General features: G+C 35.5%; 1 protein-coding gene and 1 long non-coding RNA gene across 5 annotated transcripts in view; one reads left to right on the top strand and one right to left on the bottom strand.

Annotated features, from left to right (window-relative positions):
* LOC101888976 (ionotropic receptor 75a) overlaps positions 1–20,402 on the bottom strand; it is an 814,889-nt gene that overhangs the window by 174,960 nt on the left and 619,527 nt on the right. The gene's annotated exons all lie outside the window — the stretch shown is intronic.
* LOC109612268 (uncharacterized) lies at positions 1,646–6,882 on the top strand. The gene is made up of 3 exons (XR_002194430.2): positions 1,646–1,942; positions 5,957–6,072; positions 6,155–6,882. It is a non-coding gene; the product is annotated as an uncharacterized LOC109612268 (long non-coding RNA).

The following is a 20,402-nucleotide window of genomic DNA, read 5'->3' as shown; positions in this document are numbered from 1 at the left end:
TACAATCTCTCTATTATTAATATTAAATGCTATGTTTCAAAGTCTATTTGCTGTACTATTTTGCTAAAATATCTCGATCAATAATTCCATCTGTATGTATGGGAAAATCATCTGCGACTACATAAAAATCATGACACAATGTTTCAATTTCTAACATGAGTTCTGAAGTCCCAATACATTGAATAGCTTCTTTAGCTATCCCAGTTAATCTTGCAGTATTTGTTTTGTTCACGGATGAAAATGTGTGTTTGCATATGGAGATATTAGCTGCGGTATCTATTAAGAACGTCCTAGAATTCAACGAAATAAAAGCGTTTGTCATCAAAGTTACATTAAATATACCTAATTTTTGGCCTCCTGGATGAATTCTTCCATCATCCGGCCGTATGAGTTTCCCTGTTGACATGTACATGGAAAAACCATAAAATTTCTGACTTCCGTATGCTTGATTCTGCCATTTTTATCCTTATTGTATTTCACATTGCCGTGTATATTTTTATATTCTGCATTCTTATTGTTGTTTCCTTGATAGTTATTGCGATTATTATGTGACCATTACTGAATTTTTTTCGGTCTCCTGGATATCCACTATTCATGTTATTGTTGCCATAATTATTACTGCATCGATTACCGATATTATATCGTGTATTGTAATTGTTTCTGTTCGTTTGATCTATTTGTTCTACTTACAAAGAATGCATCCTTTGTATCCACACCTAAACTTCTCTCAGCTGTAATACGTCTTTGGGTCGCCTCATTTAAACTTGTAGTCATATTAGCCAATAAAATTGGCTGATATTCAGCGTTAACCACTTTCATAAAAACATTTAATACCACACTCTCATTAACTTTGTATATCGCATCCCTAGTCTCTTGGGACGGGTTCTTTAAATTTCGTATTTCAAAACGATTCAACACATCACAAAGTTCAGATATCTTTTCCCTAAATGAGGTCATTGTTAAATGGGTGTTCCTAATTCAGTTAATAGCTGTTGTAGCGTTCTTGTTTTTGGATAAGCATCTTCCAGTGCCTTTTTTAATTGTACAAATGTCGTTGGCTTGTTTAAACGACCTAAAATACTCCTTACTTGGGTTGATAACTTGAAATTAAAGATGTACTTAATGAATAATTCTTTATCTTGTTCTTGTAGCAAATCATGCAGCAATTCTGCTTGAGAAATAAAGTCTTCTAAATATTTGAAATCGCCTTTAAACACACGCAAATTTTTGCTAACCATTGACATGTCGAATTGTGCCATATTTACGTTATTATTTACTATTTCTTCTTTTATATTCAATTCATCAATTAAAACCGAAATTTCTATTTTCAATTCATTAAACCTCGCTTTTAAAACATAATCATTCTCATCTTCACATTGGTAATCATTCACCACATTGACCAATTCTTCTAATCTTCCTATTTTTTCTTCAACATATTTTTTTGTAAAAATCTTATTTTTACTTTTCTTTAAATTCAATTTTAATTTTTCTAATTCATTAATGCATGCTTCTATCATTTATATTATTCTACAACTAATATTAGTAATTAAAATAAATTGAACAGTGTAAACGACCCTTAAAAAAATTTCAAATTTAAAATTCAAATTAATATTGAACTAATGAGTACAGTGGCTCAATTCTTGTTCTATGAAAATGTGAAATGAAAACTTTTATAAAGGAAAGAAACGTCAAATGAAAAATTTTATAAAGGAAATATTTTTCATTTCATATTTTCATAGAACAAGAATCCAGCCCCAGGGTTGCAAAAGTAGCAATTTTACAATGATGGTTATCAATTACTTTTAAACTAATTATTTATCAATAAGTTAACACTAATCATCATTTCATTTTGTTTTGATCGACATTTTGTAAATTCGTGGTGTGATCTTGTGTTGTTTGAAAATTATTAAAAATGTGAAATTTAAATATTTTATTGTGCTTTGTATGTGAAAAAAAATTTTAAAAAATATTATTATAATTAAATTTTACATTATTTGTATTTCTTGTGCAAATGTTATGTTTTGCTTTTTGTAATTATTCCTGTGATATTTCATCTGTTGTATTCTTCTACTTCTTAAAAAGGACTAATGTTTGCATACCAAATAAAATAAAAAGAAATTTGGAAAAAAATTATTTATGTCATTTTATTTTTCAACGCGGTTGTTTTGTGAACTTTTACATCTCATCTGAGCTTCCACAGCATCTATTTGAACCCAAATTTGTGTGGCTTTTTGCCAAGATGGTGGATCCACATTCACAGCTTCTTTGAGGGCTGCCATGGCTGGTAGGCAGAACACAAGAAACACATTCTAGGCGGGGGCTTATTCGGGTTGTATCAGTTCTGAATATAAACAAAATTATCAAGAGACCAATAAATACAATTTGCCTTCTTCCAGGAAATCAAAGAGCACAAGATAAAGAAGTACCACATCAAAAATCACAATAGCCTAATTGCGTATAAGTTTCATCACCCAACCGATATTTACACAAAATAACTAGTTCTACATCTCCATACGTGTAATTCTACATTATCTATAACAAGTAAAAAACCGTAAGTTCTGCCGGAACGAACTTTGAATACCCTCCACCATTTGGAACAAATTCGAAATTAGAAATCTTTAAAATATCTAATACCGATATATGGGGGGATATACGATATTGTGGACCTATATAGACAATTACCTTTCAGGGGTTAAAGTGCTCACAAAGAACTCCTTTTGTGGATTATCAGACAATACCATAGGAAAATATGGCTAAAATCATCAAAATACCGAATATCGGAGGTACCGTTTTATGGGGGATATACGATATCGTTAACCTCTCTGTCAGGGGGTAAAGTGCTCACAAAGAACCTCTTGTGTACAATTTCAGACAATTCAGTTGAAAAAGGTAACTAAAATCATCAAAATACCGAATATCGGAGGGTACCGTTATATGGGGGCTATACGATATCGTGGACCTATATAGATAATTCTCTTCCGAGGTATAAAGTAACCACAAAGTACTCCTTGTGTGGATTATCAGACAATTCCGTTGAAAAATGTGGGTAAAATCATCAAAATACCTAATATCGGGGGGTACCGTTATATGGGGGTTATACAATATCGTGGACCTATATAGATAATTCTCTTCCGAGATGTAAAGTACCAACAAAGTACTCCTTGTGTTGACTATCAGACAATTCCGTTCCAAAATGTGGGTAAAATCATCAAAATACGGAATATCGGGGTTACCGTTATATGGGGGATATACGATATCGTGGAGCTATATAGATAATTCTCTTCCGAGGTATAAAGTACCCAAAAGGTACTCCTTGTATGGATTTTCAGACAATTCCGTTGAAAAACGTGGACCTATATAGATAATTCTCTTTCAAGGGATAAAGTACTCATAAGGAACTTCTTGTGTGCATTTTTAGACCATTCCATAAGAAAATGTGGCTAAAATCATCAAAATGCCGAATATCGGAGGGTACCGTTATATGGGGGCTAGACGATATCGTGGACCTATATAGACAATTCTCTTTCAGGGGGTAATATGCCCACAAGAAACTCCTCGTGTGGATTTTCAGACTATCATATTAGTAAATGTGGCTAAAATCATAAAAATACAGAATATAGGGGGGTACCGTTATATGGGGGCTATACGATATCGTGGACCTACATAGCCCATCTTCGAACTTGACCTGCCTGCAGATGAAAGAGAGATCCGGGCCAAATTTAAGCTCTCTATCCTAATTCGTTTAGCCTGTAGCGTGATTACAACAGACGGTCGGACGGGCGGACAGGGCCTTATCGTATTAGAATTTTACGCTGATCAAGAATATATATACTTTGTTGGGTCTAAAATGATTATTTCGATGAGTTACAAAGGGAATGACGAACATAATATACCCTCCATACCATGTATGGTGGAGGGTATAAAAATATCTGCATTGAGAGAAGTTAAGATTATGAAGTTATCAGTAAGATAATTCATCTCTCCAGTATTCTCTACCTTTGCTTCACAGAATATGACCACAGTTGCAACTTCAGCTTAGGCTCTGGCTTAAGGGTTTGTTGTTGTTGCAATCACAGAGCTCAACTAAATGTGCACTGAGCTATATGCAGTGATATCTGATTTTCAACAGCAATGTTTGTACTTAAACATATGTGAATAAACTTAATGTTCCTGTTTGTTCATGCTGGAATATTGGAATGAGTTCTTTGTAAAGTCACGAATCACGAATTTTTTTGGACTCTCAACGGCAAACAATGATCAGTATCCTAGTCTTAAATGCAGCTTTAAATTATTTACACAACAATTTTGTATTACATTTTTCCCTAAATGAAATTATTAAAACTTTTCAGTAGAACATTTTATTCCTACATCATACTATGGAGGGTATATTAACTCTGTGATTCCGTTTGTAACTCCTCGAAATACTCATGTCAGCCCCAACAAAGTACATATATTCTTGATCAGCGTAAAATTCTAAGTTGATTTAGCGTTGTACGTCTGTCCGTCTGTCTGCCTGCTGTAATCACGCTATCTTTCGAACGATTTAAGATGGAAGGCTAACATGTTTATTTTGCCAGTAGTAGGTTAAGTTCGTAAATGGGCCGTGTACGGTATTTTAACGATTTAAGGTACAATACTCACCGTATTTGAAGTTCGTAATGGATGTCTATGCAGGTCCAGGTCTTCGTATCGTTCCGATAGAACGGTACCTCCCTATATACGGTATTTTCATGATTTTAACTACATTAATTAACCGTTTATTTCTGTCAGCATATTTTAAATTCGCCTGACACCTACAGTAGGCTTCAAAATTATATTCCGTTTATTCTAAAATGTCTGAACATAAGTATTTGAATTTAAATGCCAATGTCCAGTCCTAAGCAACGATAGATACTCTAAGGAAGAAATCTAATTTTTCTACCCCTTTGTCTCGCTGTACCAGCAGCTTGTTGAAAGGAAATTGTTAGCTGAACAGAAATTGGTTGCCGAAAAGAATGGTTCTCTCAAACATCTTTCAAATCTGAATATATATACTTTGTTGGGTCTAAAATGATTATTTCGATGAGTTACAAACGGAATGACGACATGAAATGACGGACATAATGAAATCAACAAAGATTTCTACTCTTTAACATACTTTACGGGTTCCCTTTGACTAGATATGGAAATAATCCTTCCAATTAGAACTCAAAATGCTAAATATGAAGAGGTACTGTAATGTGCGGACCATACAAAATAGTGGAGCGAATTGAAAATTTAGTAAGGATCCTCGGAAAATTCTTCCGTGCCCTTAAAAGTACCCTTAACTCACATGCAACGTTATACGGGAACAATGCGTTATCGTCAGTAATTACACTACGGGAAACTACACTTGGGAAATTGTCCGGTTGGTAGATAAAAATCCAAAAAGGGGATTTTCGGGAAAAACATTTATAGGGTCCTTTTTATATAGCTTAACCATACACAAGGGACCTCAAATATTTTGCTCTATACTCAAAATATAAAAATTACGATAGAATTTTAAATTTGATACAGTCCTAGAGGTTACATGAAGTATCATTTGAAAAATGCCTTGACAAAAGTGGCTTTCAGAAAGGTATCGCTTAATACAATTTGCCCAATAGTTAATGTTCGGGTTTCTGCTCGCTGATTGTAAGTGCTCTAGCTTTTCTCAGCTTCATTAATATGCTTGCGCAATCTTTTTTTATTTATTTGCTTTGTTCCTACATGTTATACTTGACTTTGTGGTACTTTTAAAAAAAAAGTACAACATTAAACTTCGTTGTGTTTTCACTTACTGTTTTGTCAGCATGCGCATACAGCGATGTCGTATATGTCCTAAAGTTAGGAATGTCCAAAAGTAACTACATTTTAAATTCATTATACATCAACATTATTTTGTATTTATTTTTGGCTCCTATTTTTTACCTACAGCTTTTACTTTTCTTTCTAAAAGGTAAAAATGCCGTGGCGTCCTAATATTTACAATGCTCCTGTATGGCTCATTAAGAAAAAAATAATCAGGTGGAAATAATCTGTATAACCTTTGAAGGTGGAGAAATTCACTCAAAGGTAATACAAAGTAAATACGGGAACTTGTTAAATGGTGAATTCAGTATCCAGCTATTAACTAATACCAACCGAATTCTTGCAGACCATCAAAATCAGTCGACTCCCGCAGCGATAGAACTAAACCCGAAAATGTAAAGATATCAATGACGAACTTGGATGTGATATCGTTGCCGAGAGCTTTTTACATCAAGTGAGTTCAAAACGACAGCGAACTAAAGCCCACATCGGTCAAAAGTTATTGAACAATGGTCTAGCTTGAACAAAACAGATTGTAAAATATGTTCCTATTCCAAACGATGAAAACCAGCTTTCAAATGATGAATCGTTAGCACGTTTGGATTTAAAAAGATGCAACATTCAGCTTAGATTGCATGTAATTCAAAAGGGCTCAAAATCTGTACACATGGTATCACGACATAATTGCTGCTAAAAAGATGCTTGCCCCAGAGATCATGTTTCATATGAAAAAAAACAATCCAAACAATTTCTATGTGAAAATGTTTTAGACCCTGATATGTTCAAGGTGTCATTTGTATTTGCGATGAAAAGGGAAATTTGAATATGGGGAGCCTTCGACCAGTGTCATTCACACAGAGGATATTTGGAGAAACAAACCGCCAATAACAATTAGTGAAGCACCAAAAACAATTGAAGAAGTGAAACCTCAACGGGCAGAAAATTAAAGGTGATTATCAATTAGTGTATTAGATGGTATGTGGAAAAGTTGTCCATGTCCTTTCTGTTTGGATTGAAGCTAAATTTAACAAGATTATGTCCTGTTCAGTGAACTTTTGTCTAAGGCAGACAAGATACTGCTACCTAGAAAATAATATCTTTCTTTAGTTCTTTTTTAATTGTCGAGTAAACGTTCATTTAAAATAGTGTGCTGTTTTTAATACAACTGAAAAATAACAATTACTTGCAAGCTAGTTACAACTCCGTGTGCTTTCAATTGACGCAAAATGAACAACTAGTGGTAACGTGTATTAAAATTTGTTTGCAGTGTTACAATAATTCGTGTTTACACTGTTACAATGTTCGTATATTTTTAGATTTTCAGCTCTAACTGCTTAAATGCCTGGTTCCAACTTTCTAAAAATCGTGCATGATGTTCAGATCCAAATTGATCAGGATTCCTTTTTAATTTAAAGTCTTTCAACTTCGTTATATGAAAAAGCGGTCAAAGCAGTAATCAGTAATCTTTGTTGATTATTAGTATTTGACTGCCGTTGAAAGCAACTGCTAGCTCGCAGAAGTTTTATCTGCGTTGTTTCTTTCATGTTACTTATTTTATTGTAATCAATGTTATTTACATCCCCTGTTTGAAGAATTCAATGACCGAGATGCATCAAAATCAAAAATGTTGTTGCTATTTGTAGTTTGCAATAAGTCGTTTGGCGGAATAGAGAATCTTGAAACACATTTCTAGTATTACTCCGTTTATTGTACCATCCTGTCAACCTTCTTCTGGGTGTTTCTGCAGCAGGATTTGACGTGCGAACCTTGTTAAAGTCGCATAAACGATCACATGTTGCGCATTTCGATAATGAACTTATCATACCCTCCAACATTGGGTAAAGAAAACATTTTTATATAAAACTTTCTGAATTCAAAAGTGTGTCATTTTATACATCAAATATAAGTAAGACCGTTTGTATAATGTATAAATAAATGTGGTGAAAATCCTCAAAATACCGAATATCGGGAGGTACAGTTATATGACGACTGTACCAAAACGTAGACCAATATAGCTCATTTCAATACCAACGATCGTAGAAACAATACAAATTGTTCTGGCGAATTTTGAAGCTCTAAGTCAAATAATGCGGGCTGTATCGTGAGTTCAACACACAGACGGACATCGTTAAATCGACTTAGAATTGTATGCCGATTATGAATATATATACTTTATGGAATGACAGAGTTAATATACCCCCCTTTTCAAGGTGGAGGGTATAAAAATGAATAGAAATATTCACCGGACTTTTACTTTTGGCTCCTCATCTTTTTCCTTAAATCATAGGTTGACTTAAATGATTTGTATTGGTTACGAATGGTGTCAGAAAATGACTCCCAAGTGATGGATTTGACTTGTTTATGGGACCGCCAATACCATCTCTGTTAGAAGTCTTAATGCTGCATATAAACTCTTAGATAATCAATCCATTGGGAGAGACATAAGATTTTAAACACCAGTTGTTTATGGTGGTGGACGGATAATGCGTGGCGATAAATTTTACTTGACCGTGGTTAGATTGTAGTACATCTGATTGTCATTGTAAACATTATTTGGTGGTAAGTAGGGCGGTTACAATCTGTGGGATTAGCAAATGCATTTTGTTGGTTGCCGTTGAAAGTAATTGCTCTGAATTCTTGCCAATTGGTTTACCCATGGTTATGGAAAGTGCGGTGTTCAGAGTCTATGAAGCCGGGTGGTCTGTCGATGGCGACAATAATGGGGTGGTAGTGTAAGCCTAAAGAAATGATGGCCATGCTACGTAATTTTTGTGCTTGTGTCCTAAACCATTGTGTAAAACGTGGATCTATCAATTTTCTCAGCCAGCGCTATGAAGCTCTGGCGTCGCTTTGACGGAATGCCTACTAGAAGTGTACTGAAATTGGGCAAAAAAGCGGAGCACAGCTATGACCACTATCCTATGCAATACAATTGTGCGATGGGAACAATAACCCCCCACCGCTGGTGGGATCCTTCCTCAATATGTTGTGTCCATCATAACTTTGGAGATTGTAGGTCGTTCTCAGTCTCGTTTCCTGAATCGCCTTGATCTTATGCGTTATCCGGAACTTGAAAAGCTATGCGTGGCTGTCCGGGGGAGCATCATACTGCGACGACAAAGATTATGACTCACTGGGGTCTAAATTGGCGCATCAATAAGCATTGTAGTCCTTATAGCTATACTCCTGAATCCGATTTAAGCCGGAACAATTCTGGAAGTGCACCCACTCCATACATTCGTTGCATCTCACAAAGACCGATCTATGGCGATTATAGCAAACAGAGCAGAACAATTGTCCGGGTTGGTCTCGATTCCGGCTCTGGCGGAGTTTGTTGTGGAGACGTCGATTTCGTGAAGGATATTTTCATATTCTTCGCAGTGAAAGAGCCGATTAAAACAACTAAGTAGGGGTTTAGCAGGTCACAAATTTTATAAATAATGGATCCTGACTCCATGGGCGTACAATCATCTGCGTACATTCTAATTTTTATGCCATCTGGTGGTCGTGGAATGTCAGATTGGTAGAGGTGAAACAGTTTCCTAACTTCAGTCGGTGTAGGGGCTTCGCGTCCTTCTCTTAACAAAAGCATGTTTTCATATATATTTACATTATAAAAAAGAAAATATAATAAAAGAGAATGTAATATATAGAGATACAAAATAAAAACATTGCAATCCCAAAATTTGAACTGAAATTTGGTTCGGTATTTATAGAATTTTATTTTTAATGTCAACTGAGATTATACCATGGTAGAAATACCAGGTAGCAACATAGGCGAAAATTACAACAAAGCAACTTTTTTGGAAACTTGATATGTCAAAGTTGTAGTCAGGGCGAATTGATTTGAAGTACAAAATTTGGGGCAAATTGTTTTTCCAATCAGAATATTGAATTAAAATTTTTCAAAATTGTTGTTTTTTCTATTACAAAAGCAATTATTCAAAACTTCCAACATCGATTGAAAGTAATGCTGAAGCCGCTGCATATTGGTTTGATTGTAGCACGTTCAATACAACATTTTTGAAAATCACATAGACTGGAAATGGAGTGATCGCCCCTAATACATAGTTTCCAGCGCGCCAACGAAGGACATTTGCGATAATAGATGTCCAATCGTTGTTATCTCTTCATCATGCTTACACAGCCTGCAGTCTTGGTAACGTTGGCAACTTTGATTTCATATTCAACAGCCATAATGTTCTTTACAAGAAAATATCCGGAAAATTAGTTTTGATGCTTTAAAATTAGGTTTTGTTTTGGTTCTGGGGTGTAGCCTTTTTTCTTTTGCTACATCGTCAGCTTTCTCGCTGTAGTGACATGCTACCTAAAAGGTACTTTAGGTTATATTTACTCCTCAGGCTTACTTAAGATTTGGATCAAAGATTGTAGAAGATACAGGGGGCTGAGTCTACTGTGAGTCCACGCATATTATTATTTTCTTAGCTATGAAATGTATAGCAGACAGGAAGTTTTTTATGTATAGATAACTTTATTACATTCGAACAATTTGAAAAAAAAAAAATTATCTCAATATTTAATCACACCCCAAAAATTGCCAATGTTTTGTTCCCCAAACCAATCCAATATGCTTTGAAATCATTCACCTTTCACTGTTGAAGCCCTATAGTGTATAACATAGTTGAAAATCCGTACAAATAAGATAATGAAATTCCATGTATCGGTTTATCTTATATATTAAATTGATTCCCTGTTTCACTTATTTCAAATATCCACGAATTTTAGATCTCCATATTACCTATGCCTACAATATGTTGATTATGCACTTTTTCCCTCATACTCTATAAAAACGTAAAATCTCGATTTTCTATCAATAGCATTGTTAAAGTTTGAAATCATGCAACAATTTTCTTATGTGTAAATGAAGGCGAATTCAAATTACAACAATTTTTTGACATATCAAATTGATACCAGCTGGCCTGAAAGGGTTACCTTGTAATTCTACCATGGATTATACCCCTCTAAACCCTCGCCTACCTTTATTCTATAGAACACTGAATATTTGTTTAGAACATCAAAATCAGATTTTAATGTGTTAATTCATTGATTGCGCTGTGACAAAAGTCTTCAAAAAACACCTTTTCTGATTTTTATTGCAAACATTATTTGGTGGTAAAGTGGACGACTTCAATCCAGGGGATTAGCAAATTAGTTTGGTTTGTAACCGTTGAAAGTAATTGTTGGCTTGTAAAAGACTTGTCAGGGTTGATTCTTTCATGTTACTTATTTCATCATAATCAAAAACGGGATGCCATCTTTGAGGATAAATTGCACTTGATCGTTGTAAAATTGTAGTACATCTGATTGTTTTTGCAAACATTGTTTTGTTCTTGATGTTGTAGCAGTAGTACATATAGATGTTTGTATTCTGTTAATCTGGTCACCAGGTCATACGTTACGATCCGCAAACGTTACGATATCTATGTCGTCTAGAGGGCGAGGATTTCCGGAAAGGTATGGGTTGAACAGCTCCGGAGATATCACCCCACCTTGGGGTACTCCCAGTATCACTCTACGGGCTTTGGACACATATAGTTTATTATCCAACATTTCAAACTTGGCCGGAGAGTAGTTCTCTGCACGTCCTCAAACAGTATGGCATGATTGACCATATCAAATGACTTTGATAGGTCCAGGGCTACCAACACTGTTCTGTCACACCACTTGTTCTGGTTCAATCCTCTACTAATATGTGTGGAAATGGCGTGTAATGCTGTTGTGTGAACGGAATCCGTGTTGCTGGTTGGCAACTGGATAGCTTCCTCTAATGCTGGGAGAGTCTTAGCTACAGGCGACAAAGGCGAAATCGGCCTGTACCGTTTGCCTTTGGCATCCTTGCCTGGCTTCAGTAGCTTTCGTCAGGTCCTCGACTCCCGGCGTATCCCGCTGTTTCAGCATTTCCATTGAGATTTCGTCTGGGCCCAACGCTTTGGATGACTCGGGGTGCTCGACAAATTGTCGGTTAAAATATTCAGCGCACTCCTCGGATCTGTCACCATTACGTCGCTAAAATTGACTGAGGTCCTATCATCATTTTCTCCAGGTTTCAAGAGCGACTTAACCATTATAATGTTACTCATAACGGTTCCCATTTTGCAACACTACGGATGGTCTAGCAACTTTTTCTTCTTATGCTCGTGTACCAACCGGTTGACTTGCGCTTTCAAATCACTGAATCTAGAATCAGTAAGGTTGGAATGACGGATATCATCACGCTCATTACTAACCCCGCTGCCTCTGCTAAGAAATATGGTCTTATCGCGGGTTCGACCAGCAGGTATATAAAGAGCCGCTGCAGCATTGTACCTACCTAAAATGGCCTAATATCTGGCAAATAACGTGGTTCACAGTTATTAATTGGCGGGATATGCACATTTACAACCTCTACGTCAGCAGTTCCACACTTGACATAGAATGTATGGGTCACTAGAAAGTAGCTCAAGAAAGATAGGTATATAGGTGTAACAGGAACGCTAATCCACCACCTCCACTTATGGTGCGATCCTTTCTCAATACGTTGTAACCATAACAACGTTGTAGACTGCAATTTTCATTCAGATTAGTTTCCTGCACCGTTGCGATCTTAACATTCCTCCGTTTCTCATATATTTTGCCTCGGAGTCCGTTGCATTGTATTGCATTGGCGAAGCACAATCCAGAGTTGGAACAGCAACACGTGGCGTAAGATGATGCGGCACTGGTTGTTGTTCAGGAGACTGCGGTGGAGTTCCATGCCTCGACGACGACTCCGATTAGGACGACGAAGATGTGGATTGGCTGGGGACTATGCTACTGCAACACGTCGCAACGCTGTAGTCTCGAAAACGCTGTAGCGTCTCATTGATTGTGCTGTGATAAAAATGTTCAACAAAAAAAAACACCTCTTCTACTATTTCAATTCCGGTTTGTGGGTGCCCACAGATGACGAATATGCCTTCGGTTTTTCTAGGTCACTTCGAAAATAGATTTTATAACCGTTCTTAAACTTGAAACATTCATTACTTTTTGCTGTCACATTGTTATGAATTAACAGCATATTTGAAAGGAATTACATAAAAATACTACAATTATGTAAAAATAATAATGGTGAGAAATCACTTATGATAATGACATATAACAATAATGAACGAATTTTAAAAGTTTAACTTTTAATTTGGGAAGGGTAGGAATTAAAATGCATATAATCTTTCGTTTTTATACCCTTCACCCTGGAAAGGAGGGTATATTAAATTGTTCATTCCGTTTGTAACATCCATAATCATAATCAGCATAAAGGCCCTTAGAAATTAACTTTTATACTCATTTCAAGGAGTCTAAAACTGAATTAGCAGCTTTGAAGAAGGGCTTCGACGAAGAATTTTTAAAGCTTCAAAACTTTGAAAAAAAATTTAATGATTTTCAATTCCTGGATGGATCTCCGAAACGAAAGAAATCCTCAGTTGTTGTACCTGGTGATGATTTGATCCGTTTAAATTCACCAGCTGTGGCTCACACAACGCTGCCAAATCTTTTGGCTCGGACATCCCACCCTCTATTGATGATAAAACTATTGAAATCGTTACAGGAAATGCTCCGGTCGAAATGCAATCTTCTAAAACCGTACCTATAGCTTCTCAATTCTTAGCGCCTGCATTTTCTTACATTTTTTATTCACGACGTTGTAAGCTCAATAGAAGAGGAACCAAAGAATTAAATAAAAACCAGTAAAGAAAGTCTTCACGTCGAGCGGGGCCGACTTTATGATACCCTACACCAGTTTGCTAATTAAGTAGAGCTCCACATAACAATTAAAAGTTTTTATGGGAGAATTCAATCATACACGCTATGATTATAATTATAATTTTAAGTTCAAAAAAACTAAATATGCCGAAACATTTGTATCTTTTAAATTCGGAATTGTATTGCCCATTTGGTGCACAATTAATTTGAAATCGGATAAAGATATATATGGGAGCTATATCCAAATCTGAACGAATCTCGATAAAATTTGGCAAAGATATTTCTGAGCTGTATTTGATATATTTCCCCAAATATTGTTGTTGCATAGTGCATATTACGGCGGCGGTGGACAAATATAAAAAATCGGATGAATAATATATATGGAAGCTATAGCTTTATCTGAACCGGTCTTCACCAAATTTGACATACTAGCTTCTAGACTCAATTCGGTCGTAAGTGCCAAATTCCATTCCATTTGGACAAATATTAGACGATTGGTGCACAATAAAAGGTAAATCGGACGAAGTTATATATATGGGAGATATATCCAAATCTGAACCGATCTCGATAAAATTTAGCAAATGTATTTCTGAGCTGTATTTGATATATTTCCCCAAATATTGTTGTTGCATAGTGCATATTACGGCGGCGGTGGACAAAAATAACAAATCGGATGAACAATATATATGGGAGCTATAGCTATATCTGAACCGATTTCGATCAAATTTGGCATACATATTTTCAGGCCTAATATGGGTGTATATGCAAAATTCCATACAATTCGGGCTGATATTACACGTTTGGTGCACAATAAAAGGCAAATCGGACGAAGATATATATGGGAGCTATATCTAAATTTTGTCCGATTATCTCCAATTTCATTAGGGTTCGTCCTTGGGGCAAACAAAAGATCTTTGCAAAATTTCATCTGGATCGGGCAATAACTGCGACCTGTACATTGTTTACAAAAATACATGGACAGACGGACGGACGGACAGACGGACGGACAGACGGACGGACAGACGGACGGACGGACATGCATAAATCGACTCAGAATGTGATTCTATGCAGATCATCAAAAGGAACTATGGGTCTATCTCGTTTCCTTCTGCCTGTTACAAACAAATGCACAAAGACATAATACCCTGACCACTTGTGGTGTAGGGTATAAAAATGTTTTTTGTCATAGAAGTTATTTTTAAAATAACTTCTAAGGAGAATATCCCATACAAAAACAAGGGAACTGATGAGGATTGGTGGCTCTTTCCGAAACGTAGGTATTCCCTACCTTACCCCAGGTAAACATTACCATCGTTCGCCACTAATAAACAAACGTTGTTTTATAAAAACAACAATAAAGGGATAAAGCCTGGCATTTTGAAACGGTATCCCGAACAAATATATATATATATATATATATATATATATATATATATATATATATATATATATATATATATATATATATATATATATATATATATATATATATATATATATATATATATATATATATATATATTAACAAAGATAGAGTCTGTACAGGTTTAATGAAAATACGGAAATACTAGGATGTAGTCTAGCATCGAATACAATTCATCTTAGAAGGAACTACGAATAATTCGTTGTTACTAGTAGAAGCAGCATTTTCTGAAGAACATATGGCTATTGTAGGCGGAATCGGTGCATTAATCGGGATAACTTCTGAAAATTGAATTTCAATCGGACTATTTACAGCAGGACTCTTTGTGTATTGTACCCAGGTTTTTGGATGGCGAAGTTTAAAATTATCAAGTTTTCACCAGAAGCAATAAATATTTTTGTGTAAACTACGTTAAAGTCCTTCTTCATTGCAGCTATTAATATTTTAGACTCTTTTAATGACAATATTTATCACATAACCAGCAGGTTAATGCTCTTTTATTTTTAAACACACTTCACTGTATATGCAATAAAATATACTTCACCAGGTATAACAATTTTAAAGGAAAATATTATAAATTTGTTTACCGTAAAAGAATGATGTTAATTTCAGTTATTAAAATGCCTTATAGTTGTTGTCAAAGTGTAAAAGGCAGCATTAGTGGTAATAAACCCAAACAAACGTCGCGACAACAGCAAAGCAAGATGAAACAATATGTTAATACACTACGGTAACCAAAAAAATATTTCCAGCACAACAATACAATTAAAAATTAAATTTTAAATATTATAATTTACAATGTTGAAAAAAAACCTCAAACCACAACAAGAAATGCCAGACTAACTTGAGACTTCATTTGATTGCTCGTGCGATTCAATGACAACAGATCAACGGGATTAGGAACCGGAAAAATATGGTTCCTTTTGCTGGTGAGTCCGACTTTCTAACAATATTGAATTTATCAACGATCTATTGCAAAATACAAACAGCAAAAACAATCCTAGAATGAATTTTGATGCATCTCCGCTATTAAATCCTACGAATTATCAAAGACGGAACGCCAATTATATTCATTATAATCAAATAAGTAACATAAAAGAATCAACCCTGAAAAGACTTCTACAAGCCAGCAATTACTTCCACGGCAACCAACCAAATGTATTTGCTAATCCCCCAGGAAGAAGGCGCCCTACTTTACCACCAAATAATGTACCACAATCTAATTACAATCAAGGGTAATCAAGCATTTTCAAATGTCAAACGAGTAAATTTATCGCCCAAAACGTATTTTCCTTGAAATTCACATCACTAAACAACATAATCAACTGGTATTTGAAATCTGATGGCTTTCCTGACGAATTGATGGCAATTTTATCTATGGCTGTGCTATGACTGTGTGCCTTTTGTTTGTCTCAATCTAAAAACTTAAAGTCGATCAGCTACCACAACGACCCATCCTAATTAGCGATTCGCAACTAGAAAACAACTCTGATATTAAATAATGCACACAAAATACTATCCCAAATCAAATTATTTATAATAATAAGTGTTCAATTTCTATTCTTAAACAACTTCATATGCTGCCGATGAATATCGTATTCTAAACCCTAAATTCCCGCCTTCGCGTACTTCTATTCTTAAATAACTCAGGATAGATCCAAAACCTTTAAACTGCAAATAATATTATTGCTCCGAGGTACACTTTTCGGGCCTGGAATGGTAAGAGATGTCAGATAAAATATTTGCAATACTGCCATATACACAAACTCATTTCGTCGACTACATATAGATTTATTAGGTCCTTATCCTAGGAACCACTCAGGACACATAGGGTTGCTAATAATATTACACCATGTATCAATATTTCATTGCATTTGTCTCTTGCTGAAGTTTCATGCTACGGAAACACAAGAATTTTTGCAAAAACAAAATTTTCAAATCTTCATAAGAAATTGCTCCGAAGGACATTTTTCTGGCCGGGAATGAAACAACAATGAAACATCTCGTCTATTTCGGCGACTCCATATGGACATACTACTTCCATATACTGGGCTCCAGTCAGTACACATAGGATTGCAAATAATATTAAAACATATTTAAAACATTATCACAAACAATGGGATATGTTGTGTGCTATTAGCTATAAGTTGTGCTAGATGTAGCAGTCTTCACCAAGCTATAAAATATTCTTCATACCACTCTACTTACCTGTTCAAAATGCTGAAACACGCTTCGTCCCATGAATCCACTGTCAATCTTCAAAGAGATGTCTTATTAGGCAACATGTGCGCAATCATATTTAAGAAGCTTACGAGAAAAGCCATAACACCTACAATCTGCATGCAGTATCCTGAATATTAACAACTAATCAAATTGTATTTAGGACAAATTTTGCTCTAAGAGATTTTATAGAAAAATATTTTAATTCTAAAGTGACGCTGGTCTTCGTATACGAAGATAGTAAACATTCCAGAACGTACCATATGAAGAGATAAGTAGTGTTTTTACGAAAATACACATCGCCGAATACACCCACGCTCAGCTAATGTGAAAGACCTTAATATGACAGGATAAAGTTGTGAGCAAACAACAAGGTTCGGCCGGGTCGAACTTTTAATACCTTCCACCTTAGGGTAGGACCCATTATGACCCACAAATACCAATTTAGACAAATCCGTGAAAAAATGTAGCAAAATCATCAAAATACCGAATATAGGGAGGTACCGCTATATGGGGCTATACAAAAACGTAGACCTACACATATAATGTTTCGTCACATGAAGTAAGACCCATTATGACCTATAAATACCAATTTTCGGAAAAATCCGTGAAAAAATGTGGCAAAAATCATCAAAATACCGAATATCGGCAGGTACCGTTATATGGGGACTATACCAAAACGTCGACCGATATATTTCATTTTCAATACCAACCATCCTAGACAATATAAATTGTTCTGCTAAATTTTGACGCTCTACCTCAAATAATGTGGGCTGTATCGTGATTTCAACAGATAGAAATCGACTTAGAATTTTTTTTCGATCGTTCCCAACGGCTCATTTTCCCGCCCCTGCCGACCGAGAGGGCCACCTCCCCAGAACGTAGGGAGCACGTACACCCCATAGTCCGGATTATACGGCTACATTAGAACATCGGCCGGTTTAACAATTAAAAAGAATTAAAGTATCTAAACTAAACTACAGTACAACTAAACAATACAAATACTAAATCACAGAAACTAAGTCTGGCAACTATTTTATAAACTAAGAAAGTAGAATAGAGTTTTTTATGACATGCAAGGGTTCACACAAAGAAATCGTGTTGTATAACTTATTATAATCAGTACATAAACTTCGGAGAGGATTATTTATTTCATAGTTCGATTTTGCTAATGTAAGTTTAAGTGGTATGTAATAACGCGTATTTCGCGAGGGGACATTGAATTTCACGGATTTTTCCGAAAATTGGTATTTATAGGTCATAATGGGTCCTACTTCATGTGACGAAACATTATATGTGTAGGTCTACGTTTTTGTATAGCCCCATATAGCGGTACTTCCCTATATTCGGTATTTTGATGATTTTGCCACATTTTTTCACGGGTTTGTCTAAATTGGTATTTGTAGGTCATAATGGGTTCTAATGCTTCCTTTACCCTAAGGTGGAAGGTATTAAAAGTTCGACCCGGCCGAAACTAATGTTTATACCCTACACCACAAGGTGGTCAGGGTATTATGTCTTTGTGCATTTGTTTGTAACAGGCAGAAGGAAACGAGATAGACCCATAGTTCCTTTTGATGATCTGCATAGAATCACATTCTGAGTCGATTTATGCATGTCCGTCCGTCCGTCTGTCCGTCCGTCCGTCCGTCCGTCTGTCCATGTATTTTTGTAAACAAAGTACAGGTCGCATTTATTGCCCGATCCAGATGAAATTTTGCAAAGATCTTTTGTTTGCCCCAAGGACGAACCCTATTGAAATTGGAGATAATCGGACAAAATTTAGATATAGCTCCCATATATATCTTCGTCCGATTTGCCTTTTATTGTGCACCAAACGTGTAATATCAGCCCGAATTGTATGGAATTTTGCATATACACCCATATTAGGCCTGAAAATATGTATGCCAAATTTGATCGAAATCGGTTCAGATATAGCTATAGCTCCCATATATATTGTTCATCCGATTTGTTATTTTTGTCCACCGCCGCCGTAATATACACTATGCAACAACAATATTTGGGGAAATATATCAAATACAGCTCAGAAATACATTTGCTAAATTTTATCGAGATCGGTTCAGATTTGGATATATCTCCCATATATATAACTTCGTCCGATTTACCTTTTATTGTGCACTAATCGTCTAATATTTGTCCAAATGGAATGGAATTTGGCACTTACGACCGAATTGAGTCTAGAAGCTAGTATGTCAAATTTGGTGAAGACCGGTTCAGATAAAGCTATAGCTTCCATATATATTATTCATCCGATTTTTTATATTTGTCCACCGCCGCCGTAATATGCACTATGCAACAACAATATTTGGGGAAATATATCAAATACAGCTCAGAAATATCTTTGCCAAATTTTATCGAGATTCGTTCAGATTTGGATATAGCTCCCATATATATCTTTATCCGATTTCAAATTAATTGTGCACCAAATGGGCAATACAATTCCGAATTTAAAAGATACAAATGCTTCGGCATATTTAGTTTTTTTGAACTTTAAATTATAATTATAACCATAGCGTGTATGATTGAATTCTCCCATAAAAACTTTTAATTGTTATGTGGAGCTCTACTTAATTAGCAAACTGGTGTAGGGTATCATAAAGTCGGCCCCGCCCGACGTGAAGACTTTCTTTACTGGTTTTTACTTGTTTTTTGCTCACAACTTTATCCTGTCATATTAAGGTCTTTCACATTAGCTGAGCGTGGGTGTATTCGGCGATGTGTATTTTCGTAAAAACACTACTTATCTCTTCATATGGTACGTTCTGGAATGTTTACTATCTTCGTATACGAAGACCAGCGTCACTTTAGAATTAAAATATTTTTCTATAAAATCTCTTAAAGCAAAATTTGTCCTAAATACAATTTGATTAGTTGTTAATATTCAGGTTACTGCATGCAGATTGTAGGTGTTCTGGCTTTTCTCGTAAGCTTCTTAAATATGATTGCGCACATGTTGCCTAATAAGACATCTCTTTGAAGATTGACAGTGGATTCATGGGACGAAGCGTGTTTCAGCATTTTGAACAGGTAAGTAGAGTGGTATGAAGAATATTTTATAGCTTGGTGAAGACTGCTACATCTAGCACAACTTATAGCTAATAGCACACAACATATCCCATTGTTTGTGATAATGTTTTAAATATGTTTTAATATTATTTGCAATCCTATGTGTACTGACTGGAGCCCAGTA

Source organism: Musca domestica, unplaced genomic scaffold (genome assembly GCF_030504385.1).
Source record: "Musca domestica strain aabys unplaced genomic scaffold, Musca_domestica.polishedcontigs.V.1.1 11, whole genome shotgun sequence".
Lineage (NCBI taxonomy): Eukaryota > Metazoa > Arthropoda > Insecta > Diptera > Muscidae > Musca > Musca domestica.
The sequence above is the reverse complement of the archived record's forward strand: the minus strand, read 5'-3'. Positions and strand labels throughout refer to the sequence as shown.